The following is a 9,504-nucleotide window of genomic DNA, read 5'->3' as shown; positions in this document are numbered from 1 at the left end:
AACTAAGATTGCTGAGAACTTGCCTCTTGTCAAGATGAAGAAAAGACCTCCATTTGGGTATTAAGTGCTGTGCTTAAACTTGATATAACTCTGGGGTAGATTCAATTGTGATCCAGGGGTGGGGAACTTTTGACCTTTTTGTGTTCTATGGTTGAACAAATGAATGTACTTTACTTAGATTGGAAACTAATCTCCATTTGAGAAGAGGGGCTTTGTGGTGGACTAAATGAAGGTACAGCCTAGGGGTGGAGTAGTATTTAGAACAGGGACCTTGTAATTGATTGAATGATTGGAAGGTCCTGGGGTGGGGTAGTACTTGGAGATTATTTAATCACACTTAGTAAATGCTGTATTTTGAATGATGTCATGTTTTGATCTTCTCTGTTCTTGGTTGGTCACTGAATAAAATGGAGAGCACCTATGCTGGTATTCTGAACCTTGGGAAGTTGCCTTTGCTTGGCATTACATTACACACACATACACAATCAATACAATATTGTATAAAATACCCAAGATTACTCTCACTTTCCTAAAACTTGCACTCAGAATTTATTACGCAAGATAATGTGTAACCTACACTCTGCAGGTTGGAGTGAGCTCAGAATAATATCTTGCTATAATATTTAGGAGGAAATAGAACCTCGGACAGGAACAGAAAGTAGAATGACACTTATCTGAGGGACTAATTATCATGAGCAGTTTGTGTAACTTGCAGATTAATTATGTTCATAATTAAGTTATTTTTAAAATAATTTTTATTGTATTGTATTATGATTATAGAGGCAGTATGAAGTAGTGTATAGATCATGAGTCATGAAGTCAGGAAAAGCATACTTTCAGATCTTACCCAATATACTTACTAGCTCTATGAAGTCACTTATAAAGTCACATAATTTCTCTGTGCCATAGCTTCTACATCTATAAAATGATGGTAATTGGACTTTCAAGCTCTAATTCAGGGATGCAATGTGTTTTGGGAAATGACTATGTGATATCTCTATTTGACAGGTAAATACTTAGGAATGCTTTGTGATGATCCTGATGAACATCATGAGAGATGGGTGAAGAAGACTTTCTTTTTTTAAATTTATTTGTTAATTTTTAGTTTTTAACATTCATTTCCACAAGATTTTTAGTTACAAATTTTTCTCACAGTCTTTCACCTACCCTCCCCACCAAAAAAGAAAGGATACAGAATAGTCCTTCCCTAAATCTGTTCTCTCTTATATCCCCCCTCATTACCCCCTAATTTTCTAGAAGGGCAAGATGGGTTTCTATACTCCAATGACTGTATATCTTATTTCCAAGGTGAATATATATAATTTTTAATTTTTTTAACATTTGTTTTTAAAAATTTGATTTCCAGATTCTTTACCTTCTTCCCTCCTCACCCACTTCCACTGGGAAGACAAACAATTCAATGTAAGTTGTACATATGTAGTTATGCAAAACATTTCCATATTAGTTATATTGTGAAAGACTAACTATATTTCCCTCCATCCTATACCACCCCCCCCATTTAATCTACTGTCTTCTTTTACCCTGTCCCTTTTCAAAATGTTTGCTTCTAATACCCTCTCCCCCAATCTGTCCTCACTTCTATCATGTCCCCTGTTATGCCCTTCCCACCTACTTTCCTGTAGGGTAAGATTTCCAAATGAGTGTTTATGTTATACCATCCTTAAGCCAAATTCAATGAGAGTAAGGTTGACCTATTCCCTTTCACCTTCCTTTTTTTGCCTCCATTGTAACAGTTTTCTCTTGCCTTTTTTTATATGAGATAATTTACCCTATTCTATCTCTTCCTTTCTCCTTCTCCCTATATATTCCTCTCTCACCTCTTAATTTTATTTTTTATATATCATCCCTTCATATTCAAGTCATCCTGTGTCCTCTGTCTATGTATACATGTTCACAGGTATACACACACTCACATATATATTTATACACACATATTTGCATACATGCATATACATATGTGTGTATGTGTGTGTGTATATATATATATATATATATGTATGTATATGTATATCTTCCCTTAAACTGTCTTCATTGTGAGGAACATCTCATGAGTCAACAATAATCATTTTTCCATGTAGGAATGTAAATAATTCAACTTTAATAAATTCCTTAAATTTTCTTTTTCCTGTTTATCTTCTCCTGCCTCTCTTGCTTCTTGTATTTGAATGTCACATTTTCTGTTCAGTTCTGATTTTTTTCATCAAGAATGCTTGAAAATCCTCCATTTCATTGAATGACCATATTTTCACCTGTAGTGTTATAGTCAGTTTTGGTGGGTAGGTGATTATTAGTTTTAATCCTAGCTCTTTGACCTCTGGAATATAATATTCTAAGCCCTTTGACCCCTTAATGTAGAAGCTGCTAGATCTTGTGTTATCCTGATTGTGTTTCCACAATACTCATATTGTTTCTTCCTGACTGTTTGCAGTATTTCCTTCTTCCCCTGGGATTCAGGAATTTGGCTAAAATATTCCTAGGAGTTTTTTGGGAGGATCTTTTTTTTAAGAGGACATCAGTGAATTCTTTCAATTTCTATTTTATACTCTGGTTCTAGAATATCAGGGCAATTTTGCTCGATAATTTCTTGAAAGATGATGTCTAGACTCTTTTTTTGATCATGGCTTTCAGGTAGTCCAATAATTTTTAAATTAACTTTCCTGGATCTATTTTTCAGGTCAGTGGTTTTTCCAATGAGATATTTCACATTAACTTCTATTTTTTAGTTTGTTTGGATTTGTTTTATAGTGTCTTGATTTCTCATAAGGTCATTATCTTCCATTTGCTCCAATATAATTTTGAAGGAATTATTTTCTTCATTGAGCTTTGGAAATTCCTTTCCCATCTGACCATTTTAGCTTTTTAAGGAATTCTTCTCCTCATTGGCTTTTTGGCCCTCTTTTTCCATTTGATTATATTCTATTTTTTTCAGGTATTATTTTCTTCAGTATTTTTTGGGTTGCCTTTATCCGGCTATTGACTTGCTTTTCATGACTTTCTTGCATCATTCTCACTTCTCTCTCCAATTTTTCCTTTACTTCTTTTACTTTATTTTCAAAATCCTTCTTGAGCTCCTCCATGTCCTGCAAGCAGTTCATATTTTCCTTAGAAGCTTTTGATGCAGGAATTTTGATTTTGTTGTCCTCTGGTTCTATATTTTGATCCTTTTTTGTCCCCCCAAAAAGGATTCTATTGTCTGATTGCCCTTCCTCTGCTTGCTCATCTTGCCAGTCAATTACTTGACATTTGAGGTCTTTGCCATGGTAGAATGTGTTTCCAGAGTGGAGAGAGCTGAGTCCCAAATAACTGAGGTTTTCACAGTTGTTTTAGGATCTGTTGTCTGAGCTATGAGGAAGGTGCCCTCTCTACAGAAACCATGAGCTCTGGCACACTGGCCACACACCCCAGGACCACCACTCAAGGCTGTGACCCAGATTCAAGCAGGTCAAAGCAAGAGTGATTACCTCTGACTGGTCACTTGGTCCCCCTATGATTTGTAGGCCAGGAGCTCCAGAGGCAGCCATGGGGCAGCAGCTGCAGCCAATGTACCTTTACCTCAACCACCTCTCACCCTGGCAGCAGGGGCCAGACTGAGTTCTTCTGTCACACAGTTCCAACAGAGTTCTCCACTGCCCTTTTACTTTCTCTTCTGCTTTATAGGTTGAGAAGTCTGGAAACTGCCACAGTTGCTGGTGACTCACTCTCATGAAGTCTGCTCTGGCCAATTGTTGAAATGTAATTTTATGTACTTACTGTGCTAATTTTATATAGGCACATATATGATGAATATATATGTATATATATATATATATGTATAGGTGGAGAGAGAAGGGGGAGGGGGAAAGAAAAAAAGAGAAAGAGAGAGAGAGAGAGAGAGAGGGAGAGAGAGAGGGAGAGAGAGAGAGAGAGAGAGAGAGAGAAGGAGGGAAGGAGGGAGAGAGAACACTCCAAAAGCATAGAAGGGCAAAGGAAATTATTGAGACAGGTTTCTCCATAACTAAGGACACAGTGTAATTTTTGTTTATGATCTACAAGGAACTGAGGCAGAAGTTCACCTTTTAGTTGAATTGTTTGGAAACTTGCCTAACTTGTTCATAGCTTTGGTACCAATAAAAACAATTCTCCTTCTTAAGTAACAAAAGGATGGTTTCAGCCACGTTATTAAAAAAGAAATTCATTAATGGGATTTGACTTTTTTTGAAGCAAAGTTCAAAAAGAGTATGCCAAAAATTATCATAATTTCTAGTGCTGAGGGATCTGGTAAGTGTGCTAACTTACCAAAAAAAGAAAGGTAAGACTTCATTGTTTTGCTCACTTTTCACTACTCTGATGGGCTGTTTCAATAATACTTAAATCTACATTTATCATTAAAGTATAATTGACTAGCACTTTGTAATCTTAAATTATTTTTATTGCATTGCTTGTGAGTTTGACAAAAGATTGCAGTTCAATTTTTCCCCTACATTTGACTTCTTTTCAACTTGGCGTGAGTTAACCTTTGCAACTTGTTCAATGAGAAACTCCACTGAACTGTATCACCATACACAATTAATGGTTGAACAGTCTATAATAAATGAAAATGCCACCACTGCTTAGCAATTAGCTTATGGATCATCTCCAACCACTTACACCCTCTTCCGTCTGTAGCATTTAACCATGCTGGGTGATTTAAATTATACTCAAAGTGAATGGCAATATTCAATTACTCTGTGGGTGCATTGTGGGAAATTGTCACCAATGTGATTAATAGTCCTTATGAAAAACAATTAATTTGGTGCCTCATTGCTAGGTCAACTATAAAAGCTAATTTCCTTGAGGAAAAATATGTTTATCAGTGAATATTCTTCAGTAATATTTTGATCTAAAATATTAAAATGTTCTCTTTTCAAAACTTCCTGCATTTAGGGATTGGACTAGATTTTTCCAAGGCTCTTCCTAGCTCTAAAATTCTTTGGCTCTCTGTATGATGAAATCATACCCAGTACTAGTTTATGGACAATTTTTTTATCACTTTTCCTCCTGCTTTACAAGAGGCTATTGTGTGACAGCTAAGTTAATGTGTGTAAGAAAATTACCTATTTACATTGAAAACAGGTATGGTTTTCTCATAGTTTAACAGTCTTTGAGAACCCACCAGCTCAAAATGACTGGAGCAATGGCTGCAATACAAAGGTGTTTGACACAAGGATAGTGGGAGTTCAAGTCCTAGGGAGATGTGTTTTATTTCCAGCACCACAGAATAAAACAAAAATAGCCAGAACTTCACACCAAACTGAATTAAAAAAACACAACAAACAAACCAAGTACTCTTTTTTCAGCAAATGTTACTACCAAGAGCATAAAATAAATGATCTTTCCTCTGAGGGTGAGAAGATAACTAACTACTTTCAGTTCTCTTGAGAATCACCCTCTACTTTCATTTACGTTGTCTCCCCAAAGAGGTAAAATTAAGTATCATTCTTCCCTTATAAAAACCTTTTGAAGCACTGATTCTGTACCAAGATAGAAAGCAGTCCTAACTAAATGACATTCCTAGTCTTGACAGCTTTTCTAAGTGCGTCTTGCTATTGAGGATAAGGTATTAACCTAGTCTCTGATCCTCTTTCCTCTCATCAAAGCTATTGTCCAATACTATTGTTTATACCATGGCAACATTCTTATGGTCTGTACTCTTCTTACCAACTTCTTTCTGGGTCTATAACACTTGTTAGGAGAGAGAAAAGGGAAGAAACATTAAATACTTGTGCTGACAGTAACCCCATCTGGGAAAAATAGATTTTTCTATTATTTCTATTATTATAGAAACCTCTTCATGAAACAATAGAGTTTCATGTCTATATATTTTGATTTATTTATTAATGGAATTTATCAATAATGATAACAAATTATTTATTCTAAATGGAGAAAAGAAGCATTTCCTAGTCAATAGATTCTTGACCATGTAAACAGGTAGACATAGGTTAAAATTTTATCTCCATATTTACTAGTTATTTGATTTTGGAAAAGTCACTTAACTTCTGCTGTGGAAATGGCTAGAACACTTTCCAATGCACATATACTAAGTCACAAAATGCCAACTGAATCAATGGAGAGAATCCCACAGTTTAAGGGGGAGGGGGACTTAAATCTTTCCATTCATTCCTGTGGAGTTGTGTTTTATTTCAAACTCTGTCATTCTATTCAAAATTCAACCTCAAGTCTTTATTTCCATCAGAAAGTCAGAAGAATATGCAGTTTATAGAACACTGGTAACATCACTATGTGGACTGATCAGGTTGTACAGAAAAGAGTTACTAAATAAGCTGGTTTATAATAGGGTTATCCATTTAGACCTGGAAGGGAATACATAGGACATCTAATCTAAACCTTTTGTTTTATGGATAAAGAAACCAAGGTTCTGGAAGGTTAGATTATTTGCCTAAAGTCATATCAGTGAGACTTGAACTTAAGTACTCTAAAACTACAGAGTGAAAGCTTCCCTTTGTGCTATGTTGAACGTAATGTGGAGTAGTGATTAGTAGGGCAGCTAAAAGACACACTCTAAGAAGATATCTAATTATGCCATAATGATATGAAATACCTATGAGAAAGAAAAAATAGCCTATGGTGTCAAATAATTATAAATAGGATAGCATGATACAGTAATCCCTGTGCCTGTCCTCAAAGATCTTCCAGCTTGGTAATAAGTACCAATCTGAACTCTTGTCTCCATAGCCTTCCAGAATACAGGGCCATATTTCTACAATGATAATGCTATAGCAGAGAACTACAGGGGAGGTTCCCTACACATAAAATAAATTTAATATTTATAAAATTGATAAGCATGGACATATTAGTCTTCTTGTCCAAACTTAATTAAATATTCCTTCTCCTAGACTTCTATATCTTTGCTTCTTATAACCAAACCATATTATAAGTTTAAGTCCACCCAATTAATATCATTTTTCAAATAAGGAAAGTTCTGAGTACTACAAAGATATACAAGGATTCTCTTTATAAAATTGCCTTCAGGCCAATACCTTTTGCAGTGATTTTTTTTTATAAATACTACCTTGGTTAACTTAAACAAGCCACATAGTTTTCTTATCTTTGAGAATATTGATTATGTAAATTCCAAGGTAACTTCCAGCTGCAAGCTCTATCATGATAAATTGCAACATTTTTAACAAATATATAGCATAGGTGCCCTATGTAGTTAAGAATTAAAAGCATGACTTTTTCACAAGGAGTTTCCAATTATGTTGAGGCAAAAGGGACATAACTATTAATTTTTGTGCCAAGGGTTCATGGCACAATAATGTGCACTCTAGTTGGTTAAGAGTGGGCTAGCAAAGAATATTCCTTCAAAGTGATTGCCAGACAGCCATGGTAGGGCAAGAAAGAAGTTATTTTAAAGTTTAAGTGTGAAATATAGTTGTTTCAATGTAAAGAAATAGAACAAAATTTTTACCTGTGCCCCTCAAAATTTTGGCACACTTTGACAAAACTTTGCCTACCCTAACCCCATTATGATTCCCTGAGAAAACAGGACTTATACAAGTGAATCATCAAAGAAAGAATTTCAACACGTGTGAAAATGTATGGTACAAATGATCAGTGATATGGAGAATAAAAAGTAAAGATTCTTTCAGTTTTATGACATATATTCAATGAAAAGATCTCAATTTTAGCTTTAAAAAGCATAAACAAGTAACACTTATCAATTTAAAATAAGCAGTATTTTTTCACTTTGTTATTATGTCTTTTATTTCTGAGGCCCTTCACTAACTCCTATATCTGATCTTCCACAGTCCTGATATTAAATCTTGTGTTCTTCCCAATGATTCCATTCACACTAAGATTGATCTTTACTCACTAATAAGATTTTTAAAAGGTAAGAAAAGGGAAACATCATGAGACAGGCATAACCAAGACAGGCAACTGTGGTATGGATTATGAATCATTCTACACATGAAGAGAGTTCCAATTGCTCTCCCAGCATGCTGCTCGGTAAAGCAGTATGAGGTAATCACCATGGCATGCAGACATGGCAGGAATTCTATTGTTCAATCTGCATATGTGGAGAGCCAATTGTAGATATGTGGACTATCAGTTGAGTGAACACAGAATGCCTAAGGAACCTCATTGCTATTTCTAAATGCTACCTGTTATAGAAGCAATTACCAGACTGATATTGACAACCATTCACCAAGACTCAGTAGAAAATAGATGGTATGCAGCATTCTAAATCATATAAATTTCTCTCTACATGGGGAAGAGGGAGGAAAAGGTCATTTAATAAGATTATTAAAGCAGACTCCTAGTTATATTTAGAAACTCTAAAAACTAACTCTTCATAAAACACTAGGGAAGTCTGTTTTTTTTCCTCAAGTTGTTTTCACAAAAGTAATACATTTAAGACTTGGTAACATCAATGTCTTGAGAAAAATGTAAAGAAAAATGTAAGAAGATATTAGATAGCATAAAATCCAAGCCCTGACTCCAAAAATACCATACCTAAACCTCAGCTGATATAAAACATAGTTTGTCGTCATCATTGTTTATTAACCAGCAATATTTGTCATCATAGGGACAGACAGAAGGAACATAAAGCATTGCCCTGGCTGGAAGAGTTCAGCAATTTAATAATCTAATTAATGGACTGAATCAGCTGTCATGACCTGAGATGGAGGTGACCCTGGAGCAGCACCTCGAGGACACAATGAAGAACCTGTCCTTCCTCGGCATCCTGTGCACAGACTCGCAGGAGCTAAACCTGGGCTTCCATGGAACCCTATCAGATGAACATGCGGGGGTGATCTCTGTCCTAGCCCAGCAATCAGCTAAACTAACCTCTGACTCAACAGATATTCCTGTGGTCTGTCTAGAGTCAGACAACGGGAATATAATGATCCAGAAACATGATGGCATCACCGTGGCAGTGCACAAAATGGCATCTTGACCTCTCAGACCTAGTCTTCAAACAATTGTAGAACTCAAACTCATTTTTACATCTCATTTCTCTTATCCTGCTCTACTTTTAAGTACCAGTACTTAAGTCAGCCATTAAATGTAATACTTGCTTCTTTCCTGTTTATTTTTTTAAAGTTGCCTTTGATAAGCACTTAGTGAGAAAGGGTAATAAGGTTGTAAGGCACATGTCAAAATCAAGTTGTTCTGTATTGCTGGACTTTGGGTATGGTTAATAAATATAGTTGAAGAAAAGCAAAAAAAATCTAATTAATGTTACAATAGGTATTATGGATGAATTTCTACAAAGTGTGATAAATTTAAATCAGATTTCAAACTTGCGGTCTTTAAGAACTGTTCTGGGTTAAACAGAACAGATTCAACGTGGCAGGTGTCATTCTAAAATCAGTCACTTTGCCTTGTGCCCTTTCTCATAGCTCTCTCTGGAACGATGAGAATTGGCCTAGTTTATGCTCATTTAATGCCCCCCCGGAACATTAAGATATAATAACATTAAGATATAACAAACATCTATGT

At 35.4% G+C, this 9,504-nt stretch overlaps 1 pseudogene; it reads left to right on the top strand.

Annotated features, from left to right (window-relative positions):
- Positions 1 to 8,661: 8,661 nt before the first annotated feature.
- LOC138150191 (ragulator complex protein LAMTOR5 pseudogene) lies at positions 8,662 to 9,232 on the top strand (annotated as a pseudogene).
- The last annotated feature ends 272 nt before the right edge of the window (positions 9,233 to 9,504 follow it).

Source organism: Petaurus breviceps, unplaced genomic scaffold, assembly GCF_028583685.1.
Source record: "Petaurus breviceps papuanus isolate PSGF00001 unplaced genomic scaffold, PetGlider_PUasm1.0 140, whole genome shotgun sequence".
In the NCBI taxonomy this organism is placed as follows: domain Eukaryota; kingdom Metazoa; phylum Chordata; class Mammalia; order Diprotodontia; family Petauridae; genus Petaurus; species Petaurus breviceps.
This window is presented reverse-complemented; position numbering and strand designations above follow the sequence as displayed.